We start from the raw sequence: 27,642 nt of genomic DNA, 5'->3' as shown, positions 1-27,642 counted from the left end.
CTCGGACAAAAATGGCCGATGGGCCATGGCACAACTATCCATGGGCAATCATAAATATGTACTATGTGCGATTTATGGGCCTAACACTGATGAAAACCTGGTATTCGACCAAGTAAACACAGAATTGTTGGGATGGGAGGGGGAACTAATTCTTATGGGGGATTTTAATTGTATTATGGACTATCAGCTAGACACCACTAGACAGGGCGCCTTCCAGCGTATGCGCAAAGTCCGGGCCGCTATTTTGGAAATTGGTAGGCTACATAACATTAGGGATATTTGGCGCTCCATCTACCCGAAAGTGCCCGGTTATACTTATTACTCAGCGCCACACAAACTATGCTCCCGTATCGATATGGCTTGGGCTTCTGATAACATATTATCTACCAGCTCTATGGAGATTTGCCCTCGGGTTACTTCAGATCACAATCCAATCGTACTTATGTTTAATAATTTACAAGCTCAAGTAACACCCAGGATGTTTTCCTTCCCACGTCATTTATTATTGGACGAAGATTACATAGCACAGCTTAAATTACACCTCTGTGAATTCATCAATTTTAATCTCAATTCGACTTCTTGTATAATCATATGGGACGCGTGCAAGGCCAGCTTTAGAGGGTTCACTCAACAATATGTTCTTGGGCAAAATTCCGAACGTCGTAATGCTAATATAAAACTAACCTCTAACATTTTGGCACAAGAACTGCTCTTGACTGATGCTTTAAGAGCTGGTTCTTCTAATATTGTTGAAATCGGATTAACACTTGGGCGTTTAAAATCAAATTTAAAAACAACTTTTTTTGAGAAAAGCAGTGCCAAACTACATAAACTGAAAATTTCCCATTACGAGGGCGGGGACAAAATTGGGAAATTACTGGCTTATAAAGTAGCTGATGATAGGGCACATACCCTGATCAAAAATGCAGGGTCTCCAATAATATTCGATATGACCAGCCAGCACAGATTCCTGCCCAATTTGCGGAATTTTATAACATGCTATATACGCCGGAAAATCAACCTAGTATAGAGAAGATCTTAGATTACCTGGATAACAACATCAAAGAGAAATCCAACATACTCGATCAACTATCTGAAGAGATTACTTTGTTAGAAATTAGACAAGCTATCCTTTCACTACCAACGGGGAAAGCAGCAGGAGAAGATACTATTCTAGTCGAGCTCTACAAATCGTGTATAGAGGAACTAATCTCTCTCTTCTCACAGGTTATTCAATATATAGGGGCAAACGGCAAGGCACCTTGCTCCTGTAATATAGAGAAAATGTTTTTTTTTTTAAAAAGGCAAACCGGCAGACGAGTGTGGGTCATACAGACCCATCTCACGGATCAACACCGATGTCAAAATCTTCGCAAAAATTTTAGCCAACCGTTTAGCTCCATTTATTCCCAAAATTGTTAATCCTCAACAACATGGCTTTGTAACAGGTAGGGACACTACGGCCCACATAAACACGGCGATAACTGCTTTTAACATAGCGGAGACCGGATCCACCCCACTCGGTATGATCTTACTGGATGCCGAGAAGGCTTTCGACCGAGTGAGGTGGGACTATCTCTGGTCTGTCTTGTCCTTTATTGGACTTAGAGGTAATTTCATAACCTGGCTAAGATCCTTATATGATAGGCCTGTAGCAAGTCTTAGTTACGCAGGGCTGACCTGTTCCACTTTTGCTATTTCCCGGGGCACCCGGCAGGGGTGTCCATTATCACCCCTGCTGTTTGCTCTATCAATGGAACCTTTCCTAACTGCTCTTCAGCTACAATCTCGAATCTTACCATTTAGTTCTGGTCTTCACTCTCTTAAAATCACCGCGTATGCAGACGACATCGCTATTTACTCCACGGATGTAGTAGAGGCATTAGAGGGTATTACAATAGAGGCCAGCAGATTTGGAGCCGTCTCTGGATATAAATTAAATATCAATAAAACACAAATTGTAGTAAATTACAAACCACAGGTTACCATCACCGGAATTTGTAAGGTCGCCAATTATCTAGGGGTTAAAATCTCATCTAAAACCAGGGATGTTATTTCAATAAATTACGATGTTTTATTAAAAGCAACTACTGGGCTACTTAAGAAATGGCATAAACTCCCTCTAAACATCATCCGTAGAATCAATTTGATTAAAATGAAAGTACTCCCTAAATTTCTTTATTTATTTCGTTCTATACCTTTAGCGCTCAAAATCTTTTTTTCAAGGCACTAGACGGGCTATGTAGTAGCTTTATTTGGGGGTACAAGAAAGTGCGCAGATCACTGACGTTACTTAAGGGCTCACTTGATGCAGGGGAACTTAATTTCCCGGATTTCAAAACATATTACTGGGCCACCTTTATAGGCCGTTTACGTTCTTTGTTGAATTCGGATACTCAACTTTTTTTTCATACCTTGATGCTAAATTCAGACTCCAGAATGTTCCTCCTAAGGCTAAATGACCCGAACTACTACAAAAGGGTCAAATTTAAGACTGCTCGAGATACGGCTAAAATTTGGTTTAATATCCTCACCTTTTGCAACACTTCTTTTTTTCATGCTAAATTACGGCTTTGGGGTAATCCGGGTCTTCCAGGGATTTTTAATGATGGCAGAGCAAGTATATGGTCTGCTCATGGCATCACAACACTGGGGGACCTTTATGGTTCACAGGGCTTTCTAGATTTCGGGGCACTTAAAAATGTATATAAATTGACCGATACAATGAGGTTTCAGTATATACAAATTCATGATTTTCTGATACACAAAATGAAAATTCTAGAAGTTGTTGACTCTGATATCTGGGATTGTTTTTATTCATCAAAAACTAAATCTCTAATTAGCGAAGGCTATAAATGCCTCAATGCTCACAAGACAGGTGATTGCACAAGACTAGCTGAGAAATGGAGTTTGAAGATTGGATGTAATATCACATCTAAACAGATTGCCTTTTCTCTCTCCAATCTGAATTATCTCGTTCAATCATCAAGCTTAAGGCTACAGCAATTTAAAACTACCTGTCTGCTCTATTTCACACCTGAAGTAATATCTAAATGGTCCACAAATGCTTCATATTGTGACCGCACTAAATGTTCGAAATGTGATATAGCTGGGGCCGATTTACAACATATGTTCTTTTCTTGTCCAGCTCTAAAGGAGTTCTGGGCCGCCTTCGATAAGGCTATGAAAATAAAACTAGGTAAATCACCACCTCTGTCAGCTATATCGGTACTATTAGATATACACTCCGTACCTCTTCCTCAGCAGGCCCTAGTTACTATATTACTCTCATGTGCCAAATTAACCATTGCCCGTGCCTGGATCTCCCCGCAACCAACTTATATTATGGAGTGGTGGTCATTGGTCGACAAAATATATTCCATGGAGGCAGCTCTGACAAAGCTAAGAGGGGTCCGGTCCCTTAGGAAATTTGAAAAAATCAGGGGAATTTCTTTTAAATGGTAATGTATCTAAGGTGTACTTAAGTTCGTACCATTTTAATGCACTATTGTTTTCTTATTGTTTCATCTCTGTATTGTTGCTCCGTGTTCCTAGATGATTGCTTTATTTCATCTACATTCATTATCGACCTATCCATTCTGCAGCTATGTTGTTATTTTCAGTCCTCCTCCCGGAAATGTTTTGTATGAGGGGCCTGTCTGACTATTATTGGATAGGGAGGGTTCCAGTGTCTCAAATGAGTGATCTTCCTGTGGTTAAGATGAAGGCTTCAACTGTTAATGGTGCAACCAGATTTTTAGGATTGATTCTTAGGGTACAGTTAGTTAAGTAGAGTTTTAGAGGAATCATAGCTGCTTTAATTTCAGCTATTTTTGCTTTTTTAGCCAACAGCAAAGGTGCATTCTGGGATATGTAGTTTTGTTCTTGGAGATTTCTGGAGGACAAATAAATAGATTGGGGTGGCATCTATGCCAGCCACCTGGATACATTTTGTTTGTACTTTAGGTTCAGACAAAAATGTAGGTTGTAGTATAGCATCATTTAGGTGACAACTGCTAGGGGCACGTAAAGTCTGTCGTTCAACCCTTGCAGGTGTTCTGCACAAACTTACAAAGGCTACTCGTTATCATTTGCAAATTATTTGTTATTCACTGATTTGTTTGTTATTCACTATAAATTAAGTGTGCAGTGTTCCTCTATCATGGCTTTGTGTTGAAATCTATATTACTACTATTTCAGCAGCAGGACGAGAAATAGATTTTGTACTCTAAAGTGGTTTGATAAAGCAGTAAACATTTCTAGGAAAGCTACTCCTTTCTGTTCTTTTTATTTTAAAAAATGTAGCTGAAAAATTAAGCTTTTAATCCAATTTTTGTTAAATAAGATTTGCAAAGGAAACAGCGACTAACTTCTTGAAAAAATACTGTGCCGTTCCACCTCACACCACACCAAATCCAGCCTCGCCACTCACAAACCTCACCAGCCGCCACTGCTCTGTTATACTATGTCTCATGGTTCCTAGACCAGTAGGTTTCTTGTGTTTTTTCGTTTGGAGATTGGGGATAAAACACTACCTGGTCTTTAAAAATTTCCCTAGGACCCTCTGTTAGAGTTGTATGTCCACCTACATTAACACCGGTAAACACAAATCATAATGCCTTTAACAACAGAAAACTTAAACAGTACTTCAGAAAATGCTACTTTTTAAACGTAGTCATTGTCAATTAAGGTGAACTAAAGTTAGGGTAGGCACAGAGATACTATGCATCCAGGTCTCTTGCATTCAGTTTTATTTACATGCCTGATAGAATACATCTCTGCGCTGTTTTCACTGACAGCAGGCACAACGTCTCGGCCACGTTTTAAAACCTGTATGAAAGCTCTTTTATAAGGTAACAAAAATGCTGTGCTGTCTTACACAAAAGGACACAAAGGAGGAACCTCGCTACAGCTGCAGTCTTTTGCCTATTCGCCGCTCTCTCACTACTGCATTATTCAAACCCACTGTTCTGGCTGCTGAGGAGTGACGACAGGTAAAATGCACACCATGAGCTGTGCACAGACTGGTTATGGGAAAAGACGGAGAAAAGAGTACATAGCACCGGAAATCCTCCAGAGACTGATGACAGATGCTGTTGGTGGAAGAACATGTTCCAAGAATACTGCGATTCAACAAAGGGTTTGCCTCTGCCTCACATGTGAAAATAGTGATTTAACCTTTAATAACCCAAACTCTGGCAGTTAGATCGGACACACGAGATGACGAAGTGTAATCCCCCACCCTCGTTGCTGATAACAAGTGTGCAAGGGAGCCTAGAACTCCTAAAGTGCGCCTAGGAATCCCAGCTCTTCAATGGAGTCCAACTGTAAACCTTCCACTGGCCTGCCCGCTGCTGGCTTCTCTGGAGGCACAGAGCGGAGACACCCCTTGGCTGCAAAGCACAGACCCAAGTTTGTAATCCCTGGAGTCGCTGCTCCATAGAACATTTGTTGTAACTTTGGCTGTATGGAAACGTGCCCCACGGCTCTCCATTCTTTGACATTCAATGTTCGGCACACAACTCATTACTTTCCTTTTGTGAAGGTAAGAGATATCTGCGAGCCAAGACCCTGAAAGGAATCATAACAGCAGCTGCAGTGGCAGTGTGGACGAAGGCTCGGTCCTGCGGGGCCTCCCTCATGAATAGGACACATTACAACACAAACATTTACAACGCATGCCTACTATACAACACTATTTTTACATCGCAACATCCATTACAACGCATGATTTTACAACGCATGCCATCATAACGAATTTTCAGAAACTACATATACAACACATCCCATTACAACACATACCATTACAACGCATAATACTTTTAGGACAACAGTAGGGTAATTGTTGGATAGTGTAGGGGTAACATTTACTATTCCCACTCCAGTGAGTGCAACAGTAGGGTAAGTGTTGGATAGTGTTGGGATAAAAATTACTATTTCCCATAACTTACCTTATAATGCGTTGTAATGGCATGCATTGTAGTGACATACGTTGCAATGGCTGCGTTGTAATGGCATGCGATGTAAAGGCAGTTGCACTGTAATGACTGTGTTGTAAATGGAGTGCATTGTAATGACTGCATATCTCATTAAAATGTCAAAGCAATAATGTATATTTAGTGTATATCATCAAGGTATTGTGACTATACACATTTTAAGTAGCTCATGATTTATTTGACACATATTTGTACATAGGTGTGCACATATATAAAAGCATTACTGCAGAGGCAATTGTATTTCAGTACCCATTTTCCTTAAAATAATTTAACACGTGTTCAGTTGATGTCTAATTCCATAGCTTTGCCCAGTGTAATCATTGCAAAACACATTTCCGTTGTGTAATATTCTGCAATGCACAAGGGCTATTTAAGAGGAATGGAACCAACTTAAACACAAAAGGAGAAAGTCTTCATAACACAGCATGCTGATGAGGGAATTCCAGAGGAAGGCCAGATGGTTCACGGGGTGGGACAGGGAGTACATTACATCTGTGTATGCATTTCCAGTTCTATATTCCATTTCACTCTAATGAGATAAGCGCGCTAAGGTTAGCAGCACAAATGTATCCCCGCCAGAGGGAAAGAGAGCGAAGGATTACGTGAAAGGTAGGACGCTGACGTTGACAGAGCTCTGGTACTGCGCAGAGGCTGTTGACCCTTCCTCGTAAGCCTGTTTGTGGTGGGGGGGAAAAAGGAAGTAGCCTCTTGGCTCCAGCCCTCTTTCTCGCTTTTGATTATTTTGGCACGGAATCCTGGGAAATATAATGCCTCTGTAGGGAAATTGGAGTTATAATAAACATACAGTAGTTCCCAGTGGTTCTGTGCTACAGTGGTTGAGTTCAAAAGGGTAACAGCCTGCAGCATGTGCTGTACCACATCGTCAATTAATAAGAGTTATTGTGGTGATAGAAAAATACGGAGGCTGCTGCAGTTTCGTCATTTGTCATCTGTATTGATATAACAAACTCTGGAAATGAGGAAGGAAAAATACAGAAGTTTCAAAACCATGTTAATGCAATTATTGCATGACTAATGCTCTCTTCGGAATTCAAAATGTTTCATTTTATGTATGAAATCCATTTGAACAATGTTAGCATTGAAATCCTGCCCCTTAATAGGTTTACTCAGTGACAAAATGTACACCATTTGCGGGAAGCAGCACGTTCCCCTCTAGAAAGTAAACCTTAAGTAATTTATTTTAGCCGCTCTTTAGCTTGCAGATTGAATAATCAATAGGTGTGACAAAGTGCAGTAGCTTCCTGCCATTCTCCTTGTTTCATAAGTAGGGTTTTTGTCAGAATTCAGGATTGCCAACTAATTACTGTTGTGGAACATGCTTCCTGGATTGTAAAATTACACTTTCAAATAAAAATTGATCAAGGCTGGTTCATCAACACTATTAGGTAAGAAAAGGTTTAATAACCTATGGCAGAATACCTCAAAGTATTTTCAAAGACTCATACATATTTTAATGGATAATATAGATGTATGGGACTGTGTGCCATTGTGTGGTGTGTGTGTTGTGTCTGTGTGCGGGCGTGTGTGTGTATATGGGTGTGTGGGTCTGTGTGTGTGTGTGTCTTACGCGGTGGCAGTCACTGCTGGTTAGTTATAGTTATTTTCCACAGGAAATACTTTTTTGCTTTACATAACTTTGGTACTGTTCAATCTCCATGAAACTTTCCAAATAGTTTCCCTAAATTGCCTAGTTCATGCATGGAAAGAATCGGGATAATCCGTCAAGCGGGTCCGAGAAAAAAGGGTGTTCCTAAAACGCAAAATCTCCATGCATTTTCCATAGATATTTTTAAGAAGCACTACCGCAAAAACTGCTGAACGGAATTGGACCAAATTTGGCAGGAGGCTGGATCTTGCTCCAGAAAGCGTGCTTTTTGTAATTTTGTGTAAATCTGTTTAGTAGTTTTTGAGATATTAAGTCTCAATAATATTTGTTTAGTGGATGGTTGGGTTCAAGGTTCCCTCAAATCCAATCTTGTAAAATAGAGCTTTCTAGTTTGTCCAAGGGGCTCCAGCGTGAGTCAGACTTCTGGAGGAGAAAGTAATCTCATTGGTTACCAGCAAAATGGAGAAAAAATTTGCTGGCAATGATTACAGTGCTCATGGACTCAGTACCATGTCCTGCAATTCTTCTTCTAAAAAATAGAAGGGATCAGGGTAGGGATGCCCTGCGCCCAGCCCTTGTGGTGAGAGGCATCCCAGAGGGACCTCCCTCAAATAGGCCTGTTTTGCCATGATACCATGGGACTCCTGCAGGATAGCATCCAAAAGAAAAAGAAAATGGTGCAGAGACATTTTTAATAATATTTGGGGTGTGGGGCAATGAGTGGAGGTCCCTCCTTGAGACTCCCCAAACAAATTTGGTACCTGGGGACCCACCCACCTGGGGATGATACTTGAAAAAACCCTTTTAATAAAGGGGATGGGGTGCACATCCCCAGTCCTGAGCTTTCAAAGGCGCAAAGGACTCCAACCCTGGGGTCAATTGCCCTCCAAAATAGGGGAGGGTGCAATGCACACCCTAGAGCTTTGATAAGCCCCAGAGACCCCATTCCATGGGGTTGATGCTGCAAAAAAGAAGAAGGCTAATGCTTGTGTCCCAAGGAGCACTCCCTGGGACACTGTTACCCTGCCCACAAGAGTAGGGGCAGAGAAGACTTGTATACACCCATCCAGCGTGACCTGCAAAAGCACTCCCAACATTTTTTCCCTGCCTGCATTCTCTCTGGCAGGGAAACTGAGATCGCTCCTGTCTGGCAGGAGCAGGGGAAAAACACCTGCTGTTGCTGGGTGGGAACAAAGCTGGTCTTGCTGCACTTAGAATGGGTGCATGCAGAATAGCATGCAGGCCATGTTCCCCGGTTACGTGTTGCCGGTGCACCTATCTTAGGCCAAGGGGATGGGATCTACAGGACCAGTGTTGACTCAGGGAGGGAGGCTGCATGCCCCCTACCCTTAAAATGAATTTTGGGCTAGAGGGATGAGGTCTCCCGGGACCGTATTGGCTCAAGGGGGTGGCCACATGACCCCCACCCATTAAATGCATGTTCACCCTGAGGGATGTGTCCATGAAGCCAGTAGTGGCTCAGCGAAGGGGGCCCTACGCCCCCTACTCTTTTAAAGTATGCTTGCCCTGGTGGATGGGCTCCCTGGGGCCTTTTGAGGCATGGGAGAGGGTCAGTACACCCCCTCCTCATAAAATAAAAATAAAGTGCCCCGTGGGGTGGGGTCCCTGAGCCCAGCAATAGCTTGAGGAGGGGGGCCACTTGCCCCAACATTTAACAAAAAGCTGAAATAATAATAAATGAGTGGCAAGAGCTGTTTCCCGTTCATTATTCACCACTCCTAGCAAGGAGTGCCCTGTTATGACCTAGTGGTACAAAAGGGGGTGGTGATGGACGGAGCATCTGAACCAATCAAACACTCACACTCAGTCAACAGATCTGGGTTTAATCCAATGACCGTTCTTTAGCCCACTCTGCCACCCCAGTTCAGACATGGCCATATGCAAATCAGTCTGACCCTGTGCCTCATGGGAACAGTCCAGCCCGAACTGCCAAGCCATGCCTTCCCTGGACCGGAAACATGCTTCCGAGGATCGGTTTCTGGCATTTCAGCCGTCTTCAGCCAGGCTGTTGTTTTGCATTTGTCACCCCGAGTGGGATGGGTATGCTCAGGCATGAGTCCCATGCTCTCCACACCACTGGAGTCAAGCTATCCTTCTGAAGACGGCTGATAGCCAGAAACCGGTCCTAGGATGCTTGATTCCGGTCCAGGAAAGACATGGCTTGGCAGTTCGGGCTGGACTGTTCCCATGAGGCACAGGGTCAAGGCTGACTTGCATATTGTATTGTATTGTATTGTAAGGGGAGCTTGTAAAGCGCGCTGACACCATGGGTTTCCTGGCGCTGGTTGAGTACTGAGGGACCAAAAGGGTTTAGCCGGATTGAGGGAAAAGCCATGTTTTTAGGGATTTACGGAAAAGGGTGAGAGAGTTGGAGATTTTGAGAGAGAGGGGAAAGGAGTTCCACAGTTTAGGGGACAGGAATGCGAATCTCCGGCCTCCAGATCTGCAAAGCTTGACGGGGGGAATGAATAGGAGGTGAAGGTGGGAAGATCTCAGGTTCCGTGAAGGACAATAGGTCCTGATAAGGGATTTCAGAAAGGCGGGACAGGAGCCGGATAAAGATTTAAAGGTGAGGCAGCCGATCTTAAAGGCTGCTCTCGAGACGACAGGGAGCCAGTGCAGTTTAAAAAGAAGGGGTTTAGCAGATTGCCATTTCGGAATCCCAAGGGCCAATCTCGCCGCTTGGTTTTGAACAGATTGTAGTCTGGAGAGAGATGTTTTAGGCAGACCGTGATAGATAGCGTTCGAAAAATCTAAGCGGGAGAGGACAAGGGCTATGATTACTTGCAGGAGAGCTTCAGGAGTAAGCCACCTTCCTGATCCTGCGTAGCTGGAACATGCAGGAGGAGACTACTGTCCCCACTTGGGGCCCGAGGGAAAGACTGGAGTCAATGGTGACCCCAATACTTTTTACCGAGGCCACAGGGGTGGGGGGGGTGCCGAGTTCTTTCGGCCAAAAGTGCGGACCCCAATAGGTAGAGCTCTTGCCAGGGAGAAGGAGCTCCGTCTTTCCAGGATTCAGTTTGAGCTGGTTTTGGCACATCCACTGTAGGATGTGGGACATAACTGCCTGGAAGTTCGGGATAGCAGAGGGGGAGTCGAGAGAAAAGATAAGTTGTAGGTCGTCCGCGTAGTTGAAGACGGTGACGTCCCACTGCCTCAAAGAGAAAAGGAGGGGTCGAAGATAGAGGTTGAAGAGAAGGGGGGATAAGGAGGAGCCCTGGGGGACCCCACAGGGCAAGTGTTCCCTAGGAGCTCTCAGAGTACCCAGGCTGAGGGTCTGGGACCTCCCGGTCAGGAAGGATTTGACCCATGCCAGCGCCAGGCCCTGGATGTCAGCTTGCTCGACACGGTGGAGAAGGATGTTGTGGTCCACCGTGTCGAAGGCAGCCGACAGATCTAATAACACCAGGGCCTGGGGGGACCCCTTGTCAGCGCCGTCTCTCAAGGTATCCAACACGGCCAAGATCACCATCTCCGTGGAATGGCCGGGTCTGAAGCCGGCCTGATTGGCCTCGAGAAAGTTGGAACTCTCGATAAACTGTGAGAGACAGGCGGTGGTGTGGGCTTCCAAGATTTTAGAGAAGAAAGGCAGAAGAGAAATAGGGCGATAGTTCGCCGGGACGGCAGGATCGGCCCCAGGTTTCTTCAATAGAGGCACCAGCATGGCCTCCTTGAAGGAACAGGGTACCGTACCGGACGAAAGAGAGGAATTCAACAGGGGGAGGATGCAGTCGGGAAAAGAATGGCAGATGTCACGTAGTATGGTGGTGGGACAACAGTCGTCTGGAGATCCAGACTTAACACGGGTGGCCAGTGTGGCCAAGGCCATGGAATCTAGAGGAGGAAACTGAGTGAAAGAAAGGGTGTTGTGGGGAGGGGAGGCGGAGCCCGCGCCAGGAGAGGTGGTCGGGATGGTGTCTTTAATCAAGACGATTTTCTGAGTGAAAAACGTACTCAGCGCGTTACAAGATTCCAAGATTCAGACATGGCATATGGCCATGTCTGAACTGGGGTGGTGTGGAGTGCAAAAAAACGATGGATTTAGGCCCAGATCTCTGTACTGGGGTGAATGTATGACATTGTTCTGCATTCTGTCCATCAACTGTTGTTTTGCATTTGTCGCCCCGAGTGGGATGGGTATGCTCAGACGTGAGTCACATGCTCTCCACACCGCTGGAGTCAAGCTATCCTGGCTGAAGACGGCTGATAGCCAGAAACCGATCCTAGGATGCTTGATTCCGGTCCAGAAAAGACATGGCTTGGCAGTACAGGCTGGACTGTTCCCATGAGGCACAGGGTCAAGGCTGACTTGCATATGGCCATGTCTGAACTGGGGTGGTGTGGAGTGCAAAAAAAACGATGGATTTAGGCCAAGATCTCTGTACTGGGGTGAATGTATGACATTGTTCTGCATTCTGTCCATCAACTGCAGTTTTGCTATTATGACCTAGGTCATATTCACTCAATGTATTTTATGTTGTTTGTGGTGCCCCTATAAGAAGCAAGGGCACCACAGTTTATTTTCATTTTGTGGAGACTGCAAGGAGTGCAGCAGCCCCTTGCAACTTTTAAAAAAAGTGGCCTGGGTCACTAAATTCATGGCCCAGGGAGAGATTTCCATGTGTTTTTTTAAAAGCACTCTGAGCATGCACTTTTTGCTCTTTAGTTGGAGCACCAAGACCTCTAGTTGTTGGTTCTCTATTTGCGATTTGTGGTTTGAAAAATGTTAAAATAAAGACTCAAAGACATTTTAGTGTTTTGTTTTTCATAAAAGGCTTTAATAAAAATATTTTATTAATCATTGCAATGTGTGAATTTACAAAATATACATTCGATAGTATTTACTGTTGACTTTTTGACAAACCCAGTATGTTTTCCTAACTTAGAATGACTCCCTTAATATTGTTACAGATTGTCAGTGGTACACACCAGCAGGGAGTTGGGTGTGGGTCAGGGCCTGTGTGTTTATTAATACCCATGTTGATTCTGTCAACGGTGGCATGTATATGGGCAATAAGTAGTGCAAGCTGCAGTGGCCCTATAGCAAAGGCCCCAGCACTCATTTTGTAATACAAATGCACTGCTTTGACCTCATTTAATAGATAGATAGCTAGAAAGATAGGTATATAGATAGATATTCCTTTTGTAAAGTCACTTACCAGCCGCCTATCTCTCCCTAGGGAGGCAGTGCCCATGTGGGCTCTGGCCACCCGGTAAATCTCCAGCAAAATTCCCACCACCTCTTGCATAGACACACACACTCCAGGAACTGCCTTGATCATAGTGAATGTCATTGTGTTACAAGCAACAATAAAAGTTCAACAGTGAAAGAAAGTGAAAAGAGGCTGATTCAACTGAGTCTTTCTTCCAGGTCAGGCATTATGATATTTGTGCATACTAATGTTGTTAAATTCAAGTGTACATTTTTAAATATTACAAATTCATCATGTCATTTTTTTTTTAATATACACAAATTATGTGAAAATAAATATTATACATGAAAAATCTGGTCAGCAAAAACGTTAAACTGTTCCAAATGGCTCTACATTTTTCTAGTGTCAATGTACTACAAAAGAAACATATTTTGTAATGTATGATTTTATTTTCCTTGCAATTTGCTTTGTTTTTAAAATTTCGCTTATATTAATACACATTTCTAAGAAACTGGGGTATTAGTTGAAGGGGTGAGTCCCCCACTCAAATAACCACAGTGCTTGTCAGGGTGAACTACTAAAGTCATTAAATTGACCTGAGCTCAACCCCCTGGTTGCTATTGGACAGAGCAGGCAGGCTTAACTGAGAGTTAGTGAGTAAAGTTTATGGAGTAATCAATCAGTAGTAAAGTAAAAACACAAAACAAGAAAAGGTCTAACCACTTTAGAAAAATTGAGTAAATGTTCATAAATAAAATGACACCTAAATCAAACAAGCAGAACCAGAGTAATGAAGTTTTACATTTTAAGCTTCACAATAGTTCCTAAAAGCATTAAGCACCAACCACAGTCCTGTGGTTTTACTTAACTAGGACAACTGTATAGTGTAAGGCCGCTGTGGTGCAGTGCTCAGTGCTGGGTTGATTATAAGGGTCAAGCTTGTACTGGTGAAGAGTTTGGCCTTCAGACTTAGGGTCTGATCACGATTTTGGCAGATGGGACACTCCTTCACAAACATGACGCATATCCTTTCTCCCGTATTACAAGTTCCATAGGCTATAATGGAATTGTAATTTGGCGGATGGGATATCTGTAATGCTTGTGATGGAGAAACCCTGTCCACCAAGATCACAATCAGGCCCTTAGTCTTGGGAATGAAAGTCAAAAATCCTCAGCTGCAACCGATGGGAATCGGATAGCCACTAGATGAAGTCTTGGTGAAGCCGTTGACTTTTGGAGGGGGCATGGCTTGAGCACCGATGTGGTCGGATGCTGGTGTCTGGATTTATCCTGAGCCATGGGGGCCGATCTCAAACCAAAAAATCACAAGGGGGTGTCTAACCCCCCTTCTGCCTGCTGGGGATCTGCACAGAATGGGGATCCGGATAGCAAGCGTGGCTGCAGATGCGGCATCCTGGCACTCGCGGAAGCGGCATCCAAGGTGGCAACACCAATAAACAAGACGGGTGCCCGGAGCTGATTGTGGGCCATTTCTGCCCTGTGCCGCCTGGTGAGCTCCTCCAGAGGTGCCACAACCGAAGGCGGTGAGTGTCACAGTAGTTCCTACAATGCAGGGGAGAGACATAAAAACTGGGCTTGCTTATGATGTGCTGCTTGCAGGGTTGATTTCTGGTACCTCTTCCCAGCTGTATGTTGGATGCCCCACCTCAGCCCATGGTAACCTATATCAAAGCCTGCTGTCTGGTTCTTGGCAGTGCGCAGGAAGCTGCTGCCCCATAATTTTGAAGATATTGCCTGACACTGGAGTTCTACTAGAGGATGACTGTCTGTGGGGCCTGGCCTGCTGTTGCCCTGGGATGTGGTTCTTCTGTTTAGCAGAGGGCTCACAGCAGATCACTGCAAGACAGTCTTGCATTGAAACGAAAGGGTGACTGGCCATGTGTAACATATCACATACAGCACAGGCTGGAGAACGTGGCTACCAAATTGGCTAAACACTTGAGTATACCGCAATCATGGGCAAGGCCATTAGGAAAAATGACACTGACTGGACCCTAGACATCACCTCTAGATAGCGGGAGGGGCGAGGGGCTCTCATTGGAAAACTGCTGCATTGGACGCTTTCCTGACTGCGATTAAGGAATCCTGAGATGCTTTGGAACTTAAAATTGATATACTAGTCGTGGACATGAATTATTAGGAGATGGCAACTGACAGCTGGCTGAAAGGGTCACTTTTATTCAGTCCTACTTAGAAGATGCATAGAGGAGGTTATGGGGGTACAAAAAACACAGATACAAGCGGTAGAGACACAGGAGCCTATGGTGAGGGATCTGGAGCATGCACTTCCAGGCCGTCCATAGCTCTAGGCTCCTCTCCTGGAAGCGAAAGAGCAAATAGCACTGCATGTGGAAAAGTTCACTGCTTTGACTACAAAGAAAATTTTTGGTCTGCCTCGCTACCCCTACCCCTAGTAGATTTTTGATTTTGGAAGTGGAATCAGCTATAGGGGACTGCCTGCTTAGACAATCAGACATCAATGATAGATTTGAGGCGTACTACAGAAGCTTCTACCCCCACCCCCGGTGCCCCAGCGGGATACCCTGTTTGACCTTATGGAATCATCATCCTGGCCATGCCTTGGTGAGGACGACACTGACAACCTGGGGGCCCCATTACATTAAAAGAAATATGGGTGGCATTAAAACCATGGCTCGAGGGAAGGTACTTGGGATGGACGGCCTACCAGTAGAATTCTATGCCAAACATGTGGATGATCTTGCACCAAGATTGGTGGAGTTCTATGCAGCAGCAGAGCAATCTTCAGACTGAATATGACTAAAGGCGAAGCACTGGTGGTCCCCATCCTGAAGCCGGGATGATAACCCCGGGACCTGAGGGCCAACCGCCCGCTATCCAAGCTTAACATGGATTAGTATATTGAGTGAGATAGTGGCCACCCGCCTCCTTCCCCACATGGTTACACTTATACATTCCGATCAAATTGGATTTATTCCAGGGAGAAACACAGAGATCAATATACAGAGACTGTTGTCAATCCTAGACACCAGAACACCAAAGGACAATGGAGCATTAATAGTCTCCATTTATTTAGAAAGGCATTTGACAGCTGCTAATGGGAATGTCTATGCCAAGTGATGGGCGAGTTGGACTTGGGAGTGGGATTTATTGCTTGGACTAGGCTTTCGTACACGGGACCATCTGCACAAGTACGTACCAACAGAACAATCTTAAACACTTACGAGGTTGGTAGGGGACACGACAGAGCTGCCCACTCTATTCCCTGCTTTTTGCAATCACGATTGAACGTTTTGTGAGGGTAAATCTTACCAGGGACTACTCCGACGGGATGTGGCCCATCAAATTGCACTATATGTAGATGACATACTGATCTTTCTGTTCATTTCAGAAAGGACCTTCCTGGGGCAATCTCATTATTGAACCACTTTGGCTCCATATCGGGTCTTCAAATGAACTGGTGAAAATCGCTGGTGTGCTCCCTGAATCCAGATAAGCCACAACCACAAGATTTTCAGTGTCTGAGAGGATCACTGTATGAAATACCTTGGGGTGAAAGTGTACCACAATACCATAAACCTGATGGACAGCACTGTTGGAGTGGCAGTACGGGCCTTTCACACCAATGTCGGCTTCTGGAAGACCCTGCCGCTTTTGGTGGCGGGTCATATAGCGGTTGCTAAAATGATGGCGTTACCTCGTCTGCTTTACTTTTGCACCACCATACTGATAACAATTCCCAGGGGTCTCTTTACTTAATTGAACTTACTGCCCATAGAACTGATTTGGGGGACAGGCAGACAACGAGTTCCACGGCCCCCCCAAGCCCCGGGGACTGCCATCCCAGGCTTTTATTAAGTATTCACTGGGGCACACGGCCCCCCACAACCCTGGGGATGGCCACCCAGCCACCTGCAGCCCTGCAGACCGCCACTCCTGGGGCTAGTTTATAAAATTGAAACAATCCTGTGTGGGGGGCTCAAGCCCCCACACGCTCCAGGAACCGCCCCCTCCCCGGGGCACTAAAATGGAAATGTGGGGTCCGTATGGACCCCCTAGCCCCGGGGACCACCACCTCCACGGGGCTTTGGGGTGTGGCGGTCCCTGGGGACCGCCACACCCAAGGGCTGGCTCCTGCAGTGTCCCGGGGTACCCACCCCCGGACACTGCTGTTTGTTATAGCAGGACGGGAGCTGTGCGGCTCCCATCCTGCCAAAGCAAACACTGGTTGGATTTTGAAAGCAAGAGCAGGTTTCCTGCTCTCGCTTCCAAAATACAAACCAGATTGCTTTTCCACACGGGGAACTGCATGTCAGCAACTCCCCGTGTGGAAAAGCAATGCCACCTCCCCCCACGATTCCCAACAGATAGGGCCGGCCCCGGGGGATGGGGTCCCCGGGGCAGAAGTGGCCCGGGAGGGGAGCCTCCCCCAAAAATAAATAAATAAAGGCCGGCCCGGGGGATGGGGTTCCCGGGGCCAGTAGAGGCCTCAGGAGGGGATCCTCATAGCCCCCCTCCTTAAATAAAAAGCAAAAATGTGGCCATGCCTCAGGGGTTGGGGTCCCCGGGCCCGGAATTGGCCACGGGAGGGGGCACACGTGACCCGCTTCCGATTTGGAAGTTTTTTGTTTTTTATAAAAAAAGGTGTCAGGCCCTGGAGATGGGGTCCCCAGGGCCCAAAAAAAGGAAAAAGAAGGGGGGCCACACAGCCCCCCTTCTAAAAAATAAAAAATAGACCGCCATCATGCCAGAGGCCCCACTCCCTCTCAGCAACTCTCTGCAAACGTGCCATGTGGCGCTTTTAAGATGGGGAATTAATTCCCCTTTAATACTGAGTGTCCCTGGGGGCCAAGTAGCCCACCAGGTACCTCCAGTATGAAAAACCAAAGGAAATGATGGACGGAGTGTTGACAATACAAGCACTCACCCCCAGTCAACTGATCTGGGTTTAATACATCACCGTTCTTTAGCCCACTCTGCCACCCCAGTTCAGACATGGCCATATGCAAATCAGTCTGACCCTGTGCCTCATGGGAACAGTCCAGCCCGAACTGCCAAGCCATGCCTTCCCTGGACCGGAAACAAGCTACCGAGGACCGGTTTCTGGCATTTCAGCCGTCTTCAGCCCGGCTTGCTTGAATCCAGTGGCAAAGTGAGCAAGGGACTCACGTCTGAGCATACCCTGCCAACTTATGGTGAACAAAGAAAAACCAAAGGAAATGATGGACTGAGTGTTGACAATACAAGCACTCACCCCCAGTCAACTGATCTGGGTTTAATCCATCACTGTTCTTTAGCCCACTTTGCCACCCCAGTTCAGACATGTCCATATGCAAATCAGTCTGACCCTGTGCCTCATGGGAACAGTCCAGCCCGAACTGCCAAGCCATGCCTTCCCTGGACCGGAAACAAGCTACAGAGGACCTCCAGTATGAGCCACAGGGCTGCCTTGCAGAGAGGTGGTCCAAGGCCACGCCCCTTTTTACACCTCTCTGCAACGCAGCTCTGTGGCACTTACTGGAACTACCTGGTGAGCTGGTTGGACCCCAGGGACCCTCAGGACTCAAGGGGATTTAATCCCCCAATTTACAACGCACTAGGGGGTGTGTTTGCACTATGGTGCAGGGAGGGGGTGTGGCCTGATTTGACAAGTGTGCAAACGTGCCCTGTGGTGCGTTTTGAGTTATAAAAAGATTAAGTCCCCATCAATCCTAAGGGTCCTTGGGGGCCAACTAGGTACCTGGTGAGCTAGTTGGCCCCAGGGACCATCAGGACTCAAGGGGAATTAATCCCCCAACTTAAAATGTGCCAGGGGGTGCGTTTGCACTGTGGTGCAGGGAGGGGGTGGGGCCTGATGTCACAAGTGTGCAAACGCACCCCCTGGCACATTGTAATTGGGGGATTAAGTCCCCTTAAATCCAGAGGGTCCCTGGGGGTGAACTAGCCCACTAGGTACATTTACAAAACCTTAGAAATTCACTGACATAACCATAGGTTTCAGGGACGTTATAGTTAGTTGGACATTTGACTCGTACAAAACCATAGAAATTCCCCCTTTATGGTTAGTTCAGCTAACTAGAACTCACGCCCCCAAAATCCACTGCTGATGACGTCAGATATTACATCATTCCTGACATGGTCAGTGACATCAATGGTGACATCTCAAATGACATTCCGGTCCAGGGAAGACATGGCTTGGCAGTTCAGGCTGGACTGTTCCCATGAGGCACAGGGCAGACTGATTTGCATATAGCCATGTCTGAACTGGGGTGGCAGAGTGGGCTAAAGAACGGTGATGGATTAAACCCAGATCTTTTGACTGGGTGTGAGTGTTTGATTGATTCAGATGCTCCGTCCATCACCACCCCATTTTGTACTGCTTTTGGCCGCCATAAGTGTGGCAGGGTATGCTCAGACGTGAGTCCTTTGCTCACTTTGCCACTGGATTCAAGCAAGCCGGGCTGAAGACAGCTGGAATGCCGGAAACCGGTCCTCGGAAGCTTGTTTCCGGTCCAGGGAGACATGGCTTGGCAGTTCGGGCTGGACTGTTCCCATGAGGCAGAGGGTCAGACTGATTTGCATATAGCCATGTCTGAACTGGGGTGGCAGAGTGAGCTAAAGAACGGTGATGGATTAAACCCAGATCTTTTAACTGGGTGTGAGTGTTTGATTGATTCAGATGCTCCGTCCATCACCACCCCCTTTTGTACCGCTTTTGGCCGCCATAAGTGTGGCAGGGTATGCTCAGACGTGAGTCCCTTGCTCACTTTGCCACTGGATTCAAGCAAGCCGGGCTGAAGACGGCTGGAATGCCAGAAACCGGTCCTCGGAAGCTTGTTTCCGGTCCAGGGAAGACATGGCTTGGCAGTTCGGGCTGGACTGTTCCCATGAGGCACAGGGTCAGACTGATTTCCATATAGCCATGTCTGAACTGGGGTGGCAGAGTGGGCTAAAGAACGGTGATGGATTAAACCCAGATCGTTTGACTGGGTGTGAGTGTTTGATTGATTCAGATGCTCCGTCCATCACCACCCTCTTTTGTACTGCTTTTGGCCGCCATAAGTGTGGCAGGGTATGCTCAGACGTGAGTCCCTTGCTCACTTTGCCACTGGATTCAAGCAAGCCGGGCTGAAGACGGCTGGAACGCCAGAAACCGGTCCTTGGAAGCTTGTTTCCAGTCCAGGGAAGACTGAACATCTTTGACCTCCTGAGGCGGAAGCAGGGAGAGACGCATTGAGAATTTTAAAACTTTTGAGTGTAATTGTTGTGATTTTAATACAAGATTTACCTGACTCTCCCCTGGGCACACCCGCGCAGCGGTTGGGAACGCTGCTGCGGGATACTTCCTCGTGTTGCCGCCACTCCCTGAGACACACAGGCCACGCCCACCACCATTCAGGCCACGCCCTTTTCGTTGGGTATTTAAAGCGCACTGAGTAAAAGCGCGAGTCTGAACATCTTTGACCTCCTGAGGCGGAAGCCGGGAGAGACGCATTGAGAATTTTAAAACTTTTGAGTGTAATTGTTGTGATTTTAATACAAGATTTACCTGACTCTCCCCTGGGCACACCCGCGCAGCGGTTGGGAACGCTGCCGCGGGATACTTCCTCGTGTTGCCGCCACTCCCTGGGACACACAGGCCACGCCCACCACCATTCAGGCCACGCCCCCGTCTCCACCTACTATTTAACATGTGCATCTACCGGGCGCGCAGCGGACGAGCGTAGCGGGCGTGCCGTTTGCGCACCAAAGGCGGCCTAAGGCTAGCCCGTCTGCGCCCGTCCGCGACCAGACCGCGGCCGGGCCAGGCATGCTGCCGGTGAGTGTGCTCATAAGGGTAAGATCGTGTGGTCAAGAGAAGACCTTTGGGATCTCAATACCATGTCTAAATGCTGTGTTCATGGGATAGATCTTCAGACTACCGCCCTCCCCCAAACATGTGAAGTCTGTGGGATAAAATTGGTACCAATGGACGCTGCGAGGTTCTCTAAACTCAAGCCACCGATTAGTAGAGGTCTTAGAGCTGGCCTCTTGAATTGTAGATCTCTAGTTAAGCATACAGATGATATCTGGTTGCTACTGGAAGAGCACGAGTGGGATGCTCTGTTCCTAACAGAAACCTGGCTCAATGAAGACAATATGACCGCCATCGCATAGGCAGTACCCTCGGGATATAAAATATGTTATTCTAACCGTACGGGGGCTAAAAGAGGTGGAGGTGTGGCTGTCATATTTAAAGAGCAGCTTACACTAACATCTTCCGCCCCTACCCTGATTCAGGGAATGGAGAGACTACACTTTTGCTTTCAGGTGGGCCCTCAGCTATCCTTAGCGGGATTAGTGATATACCGCCCGCCTGGCGGGGAGGATCCCAACCTGTCAACTCTGCTGGAGACGATTGTTCAGAGCTCCCTCCTTCATCCTCAATTCCTCGTGGTCGGGGATTTTAACATCCATATGGATAAGGAGGACTGCGCCCCTGCAGAGTTATTGAGGTCCACATTAAACACAGCCAAGCTAAGACTTATCAACGAGGGCCCCACGCACAGAGCAGGCCACACGCTTGATCTAATTTTTTCCAATATTAACTATGTGGAGGCAAAGGCACCACTACCATTAGTCTGGTCTGACCATTCACTGATCCCATTTAAACTAAATTTAGCGGCTGACAGACCTGCTACAAGCAAATGCTCTTTTATGAAGAGACAATGGAAGAAGCTAGTCCCTGCTAACATGGGCCCTGTTTTGGCTCAGAATATTCCCTCTCTTACTTCGAACGTCAATATAGACGCACAGCTACTCAGTGATTGGGTTGGTAATATGGTGTCTTCCATTGCACCGGCTACACGCGCAATATCTAAACGGGATTCCCCCTGCGCCCCCTGGTTCTCTCAGGACCTTAGAGCAGAGAAAGCAGCTTGCAAGAGGCTGGAGAGACTTTGGAGGGTAAACTACGTGCCCTCAGAAAAAGCTAGATATAAGGAAGCATCCAAAAAATTGCAGAAGGCAATTAGAAAGGCAAAAAAACAGTTCTACGCAGAATCAATTCAGCAGGCAGATCATTCAAGCAAAGACATTTTTAAGGTGGTTCAGTCCTTTTTCAAACCTAGGTGTGTTGAGAGGGAGGTTTCCCCGTCAACCACTCTGTGCGAAAACATCTCAGAGTTCTTTGACCATAAAATTGAACAGGTCTACGAGTCATTTGTGCCAGAGAAAAAAACGATGAAATCGGATCTGGCTATCAAAGGGGTGGTTGGTGAAACCTTGGTACAATTCCAGCCGATATCCCTGAATATGGTCATGCAAGAACTAAGTCGCTGCAAGTCAGGGTCACCGGACGACCCCTGTCCACTTAAACTCTGGAGCACAATAGCTGAATTTGTGGCCCTCACACTACAGCAGATTTGGAATATGTCCATCTCCTCCGGGGTGTTCCCGAACATATGGAAACATGCCACTCTCCTCCCGCTCAAGAAAAAAACAAATGGGGATCCTAAGGACCTCAGCAATCTTCGGCCGATCTCTCTGCTAGCAGCTCCGGGCAAAATGTTTGAGAAAATAATCCAGCGCCAGCTGAGCAAATTCATTGAAGATAATAAGATACTGCATGAGATGCAACCAGGCTTTAGACCCGGCTTCAGGACGGAGACAGCTCTAATTGAGGTGGCAGATTCAGTGAGGTGGTCGATGGATTCAGGAAGCTCAGCGATGCTGGTGCTCCTGGATCTGTTGGCCGCTTTCGATACGGTTGACCACGCTAGACTCTTGATGCGACTAGCTGAGATAGGAATCCAGGACCAGGCACTGGAGTGGATACAATCGTATCTCACCCAGAGATCACAGGAGGTGGCGCTGGGGACCGTCTCTTCAGCTCCCAAAGTCCTCAGCTGTGGCGTCCCTCAGCGGTCGGCACTCAGCCCTCTTTGATTCAATGTCTACCTAGCTCCACTTTTAACGCTGATTGCCAACTGGGGGGTTAAGGCAATTTCATATGCCGACGACACCCAATTGGTATTTCCGTATTCAGAGGTGTCGGAAGCGGCCTTCTCGAGTTTCAAGGGCTGTCTCCAAGATATAGCATGCTGGATGAATACGAACAAATTAAAACTCAATGCAAACAAAACAGAAGTGATCTTTTTTGGTAAAGGCCTCCCTCCACCCTCAGAGCTTTGGTGGCCAGCGGAGATGGAACAAACCCCCTTAACTAGCCAAACAGCAAAAAATCTGGGAGTGTGGTGGGATGACAGTTTGTCTTTCACCTCGCACATCCAGCAAGTAGCTGGCTGCTGTTTGAGTAAGCTGAGGAATCTCCGTAAGATTCTGCGACTTCTAGCAGAGGGCTGCCGAAAAACAGTAATCCACGCCACAGTGACATCTAGGCTGGATTACGCCAACGGCCTTTATCTGGGCTTACCAAAATACCTAATTCAAAGACTACAACTGGTCCAAAATGCGGCTGCGAGACTGCTAATGCGGATCCCTTTTAAGCATTCGGTCTCTCCGTATCTTCTGTCACTTCACTGGTTACCAGTAGCCAGCAGAATCAAATTCAAGGCACTCACGTTGGCCTTTAGATCTATGTTTGGCACCTGTCCTAACTACCTGAAAACTCGGCTTCCGAGATATACCCAGGTCCGCTCTCTCCGATCCAACTGCCGCGTTCAGATTGCCGTCCCACGAGTAAAAAGGGCTCGGCTGGGAGGACGTACTTTCTCGGCTAATGTTGTGACACTTTGGAACACTCTGTCCCCAGTGATTCAGCAAGCCCCCTCTGAGTTCTGCTTTAAGCGGATGATAAAGACCTGGCTTTTCACCCAACCGCGCTAGGCGTTATTACGCCAGTCCTTGTCGTCAAAACTGTTCTTTAGCGCCGGGACACCTCCGTGCGAAGTAGCTGTTCGCGCTCTATAAAATGCCGTATTATTATTATTATTATTACATGGCTTGGCAGTTCGGGCTGGACTGTTCCCATGAGGCACAGGGTCAGACTGATTTGCATATAGCCATGTCTGAACTGGGGTGGCAGAGTGGGCTAAAGAACGGTGATGGATTAAACCCAGATCTTTTGACTGGGTGTGAGTGTTTGATTGATTCAGATGCTCCGTCCATCACCACCCCCTTTTGTAATGCTTTTGGCCGCCATAAGGGTGGCAGGGTATGCTAAGACGTGAGTCCCTTGCTCACTTTGTCACTGGATTCAAGCAAGCTGGGCTGAAGATGGCTGGAATGCCAGAAACCGGTCCTCGGAAGCTTGTTTCCGGTCCAGGGAAGACATGGCTTGGCAGTTCGGGCTGGACTGTTCCCATGAGGCACAGGGTCAGACTGATTTGCATATAGCCATGTCTGAACTGGGGTGGCAGAGTGGGCTAAAGAACGGTGATGGATTAAACCCAGATCTTTTGACTGGGTGTGAGTGTTTGATTGATTCAGATGCTCCGTCCATCACCACCCCCTTTTGTACTGCTTTTGGCCGCCATAAGTGTGGCAGGGTATGCTCAGACGTGAGTCCCTTGCTCACTTTGCCACTGGATTCAAGCAAGCCGGGCTGAAGACGGCTGGAATGCCAGAAACCGGTCCTCGGAAGCTTGTTTCCAGTCCAGGGAAGACATGGCTTGGCAGTTCGGGCTGGACTGTTCCCATGAGGCACAGGGTCAGACTGATTTGCATATAGCCATGTCTGAACTGGGGTTGGAGAGTGGGCTAAAGAACGGTGATGGATTAAACCCAGATCTTTTGACTGGGTGTGAGTGTTTGATTGATTCAGATGCTCCGTCCATCACCACCCCCTTTTGTACTGCTTTTGGCCGCCATAAGTGTGGCAGGGTATGCTCAGACGTGAGTCACTTGCTCACTTTGCCACTGGATTCAAGCAAGCCGGGCTGAAGACGGCTGGAATGCCAGAAACCGGTCCTCGGAAGCTTGTTTCCAGTACAGGGAAGACATGGCTTGGTAGTTCGGGCTGGACTGTTCCCATGAGGCACAGGGTCAGACTGATTTGCATATTGCCATGTCTGAACTGGGGTGGCAGAGTGGGCTAAAGAATGGTGATGGATTAAACCCAGATCTTTTGACTGGGTGTGAGTGTTTGATTGATTCAGATGCTCCATCCATCACCACCCCCTTTTCTACTGCTTTTGGCCGCCATAAGTGTGGCAGGGTATGCTCAGACGTGAGTCCCTTGCTCACTTTGCCACTGGATTCAAGCAAGCCGGGCTGAAGACGGCTGGAATGTTAGAAACCGGTCCTCGGAAGCTTGTTTCCGGTCCAGGGAAGACATGGCTTGGCAGTTCGGGCTGGACTGTTCCCATGAGGCACAGGGTCAGACTGATTTGCATATAGCCATGTCTGAACTGGAGTGGCAAAGTGGGCTAAAGAACGGTGATGAATTAAACCCAGATCTTTGGACTGGGTGTGAGTGTTTGATTGATTCAGATGCTCCGTCCATCACCACCCCCTTTTTGTACTGCTGATGACGTCACATATTACATCATTCATGACATGGTCAGTGACATCAATGATGACATCTCAAATGACATCCGAGATGACATCATATATGTCAAAATCTAATGCACCGCCTCACACTCTAATATAATCTTTGATACACCCACTGTAAAATACAGACTACCATTTTCGAAACCATCGACACACTAATACCAGTTACCTCATACGCATCAATGATTCCTAGGTCTACACACACATCCACTCATTCATCCATACAATCACTCATACATACAGTGACTCATCAATACAACACTATCATATGCACTCATACACCTATACAAACACTCACACACCCCCACTCATCCATGGAGTTACTCACACAACTAGCCAGTCATGCAAAGAATCAATCACACTCCCATTTCCTCACCTATACAGTTATACGCACACCACCTCACTTATTCAAATATATACTAAAATATACTTACTCTCTTATACAATCACTGATACAAGTACACACTTATCCATACAGCCACTCTCACAGTCACTGACTCTCACGTATAGTCATTTATATACTCCAAGTTTCACATACACTGCTTTTTACATATTTAGTTACTTGGACATGTACCACTGAGACATCCAATCTCTCCCCAACACACCCATACAGCTTTTTCCACATGCACTCTTGAACCCATACACCCAGTGAATTAACCACTCACACATCTGTGCACAGAGTCACACACCTCCCACCCACACACACACACACTAAATCTCCCATACAAATACTCAGGCAACCAATCAATAACCCATATAGACACTCATGTAGCTACTGACCAACACAAGCAGCAGCTTACACACCAGACATACTGATTCACACATTCAGACTGTTTAGTCACTAACTTATGCATTCGGTTACACACATTTAATCACTCACTTATACAGTCAGACACGCACATACTAATTCCTCCATCCTGACACTTATACACCCACTCGTTCTTCAATACACCTTGGCATATAAAAATTTAACATATTTAAACTTTAGAGAAACACACAGTCACTGGATGATGTCATCAGTGATGTCATTTGAGATGCCATCAGTGATGTCATCAGTGATATCACTTACCATGTCATGAATGATGTAATATGCGACGTCATCAGCAGTGCATTGCAGGGGCGCATGTTATAGTTAGCTGAACTAACTATAACAGGGGAATTTCTATGGTTTTATACGAGTGAAATGCCCAAATAACTATAATGTCCCTAAAACCTATGGTTTTTTCAGTGAAAATATATATATATAAAATCCTCTTCGAAAACAATCTAGCAATGAATATCTCGGATAAAACATTAAGTGAGACTCATCTTAAACTACTCAATAGAGGATTGTCTTATTGTCCCAACAAGGTCATGGATGTAGCAAATGCACGGATTGACCTCTACAAGTTCTGCCGAAAAATCAAACTTAAAACATATTTCGCAGAAAAAACACCTCGATCAAATTGTCCAAATAGTGAAAACAGCGATCTATCTATAATTGCTCAAAAGGATTTACCTGCTTTGAGAACATTGACATCATTAGAAGAGATCTAATATAGGGGATCCTCAACATTGCCTCGAGGTGGATAAGGGTCTTTGTAACAGCATGGGGATAGCCACAAACAAAGGGGGTGAAAGTGGACTCACAAAACAGTCCAGGTTCTGACCGCAATTGCCACAGGGAAACAAGATTGATTTGTTCCGAGAAGTTATGGTGGAAGAAATCAACAAAATCTCTACCAAACCAACATCCAAATCTAAGAAAAAAAAGAACTGGAACTTGACACCAGGAGAATATAAAGCGATGACAGAGCTAAGAAATGATCCAATTATCATTATAAAAGCCTCCGACAAAGGAGGAAACATTGTGGTTCAGAACATGACTGATTACAAAAAAGAAGCCAAAAGGCAACTTGAAAACAAAGACCATTATGAGAAACTAAACAAGATCCAACTGAAACTTGAATGAATGAATATCATTCAATGTTACTTGGATGGAAGGAAAGGGGGCTTAATTGAATTTGACGAATACCTCTACTTGAAAACAGATTACTCCATGAAAGCGACTATCTACTTTCTGCCGAAAGTGCATAAGGCGATCCACAATCCACCTGGAAGGCCAATAGTCAGCTCAATAGGATCACTATTGTAGATTAGTGGACATCTTCTTAATAAATTATGTGACTGCACTGCCCTCTTATTTAAGAGACACCATGGATTTCTTAAATAAAATTTGCGAAATCGAGTGGAAGACAGGATTATTAATGGCAACGATAGATGTCTCTTCACTCTATACATCGATACAGCATGAGGATGGAACAAAAGCTGCAAAACAATTCTTACAATTGAGATCGATTAATCATGCAGA

This window comes from Lissotriton helveticus, chromosome 6 (genome assembly GCF_964261635.1).
Source record: "Lissotriton helveticus chromosome 6, aLisHel1.1, whole genome shotgun sequence".
In the NCBI taxonomy this organism is placed as follows: domain Eukaryota; kingdom Metazoa; phylum Chordata; class Amphibia; order Caudata; family Salamandridae; genus Lissotriton; species Lissotriton helveticus.
This window is presented reverse-complemented; position numbering follows the sequence as displayed.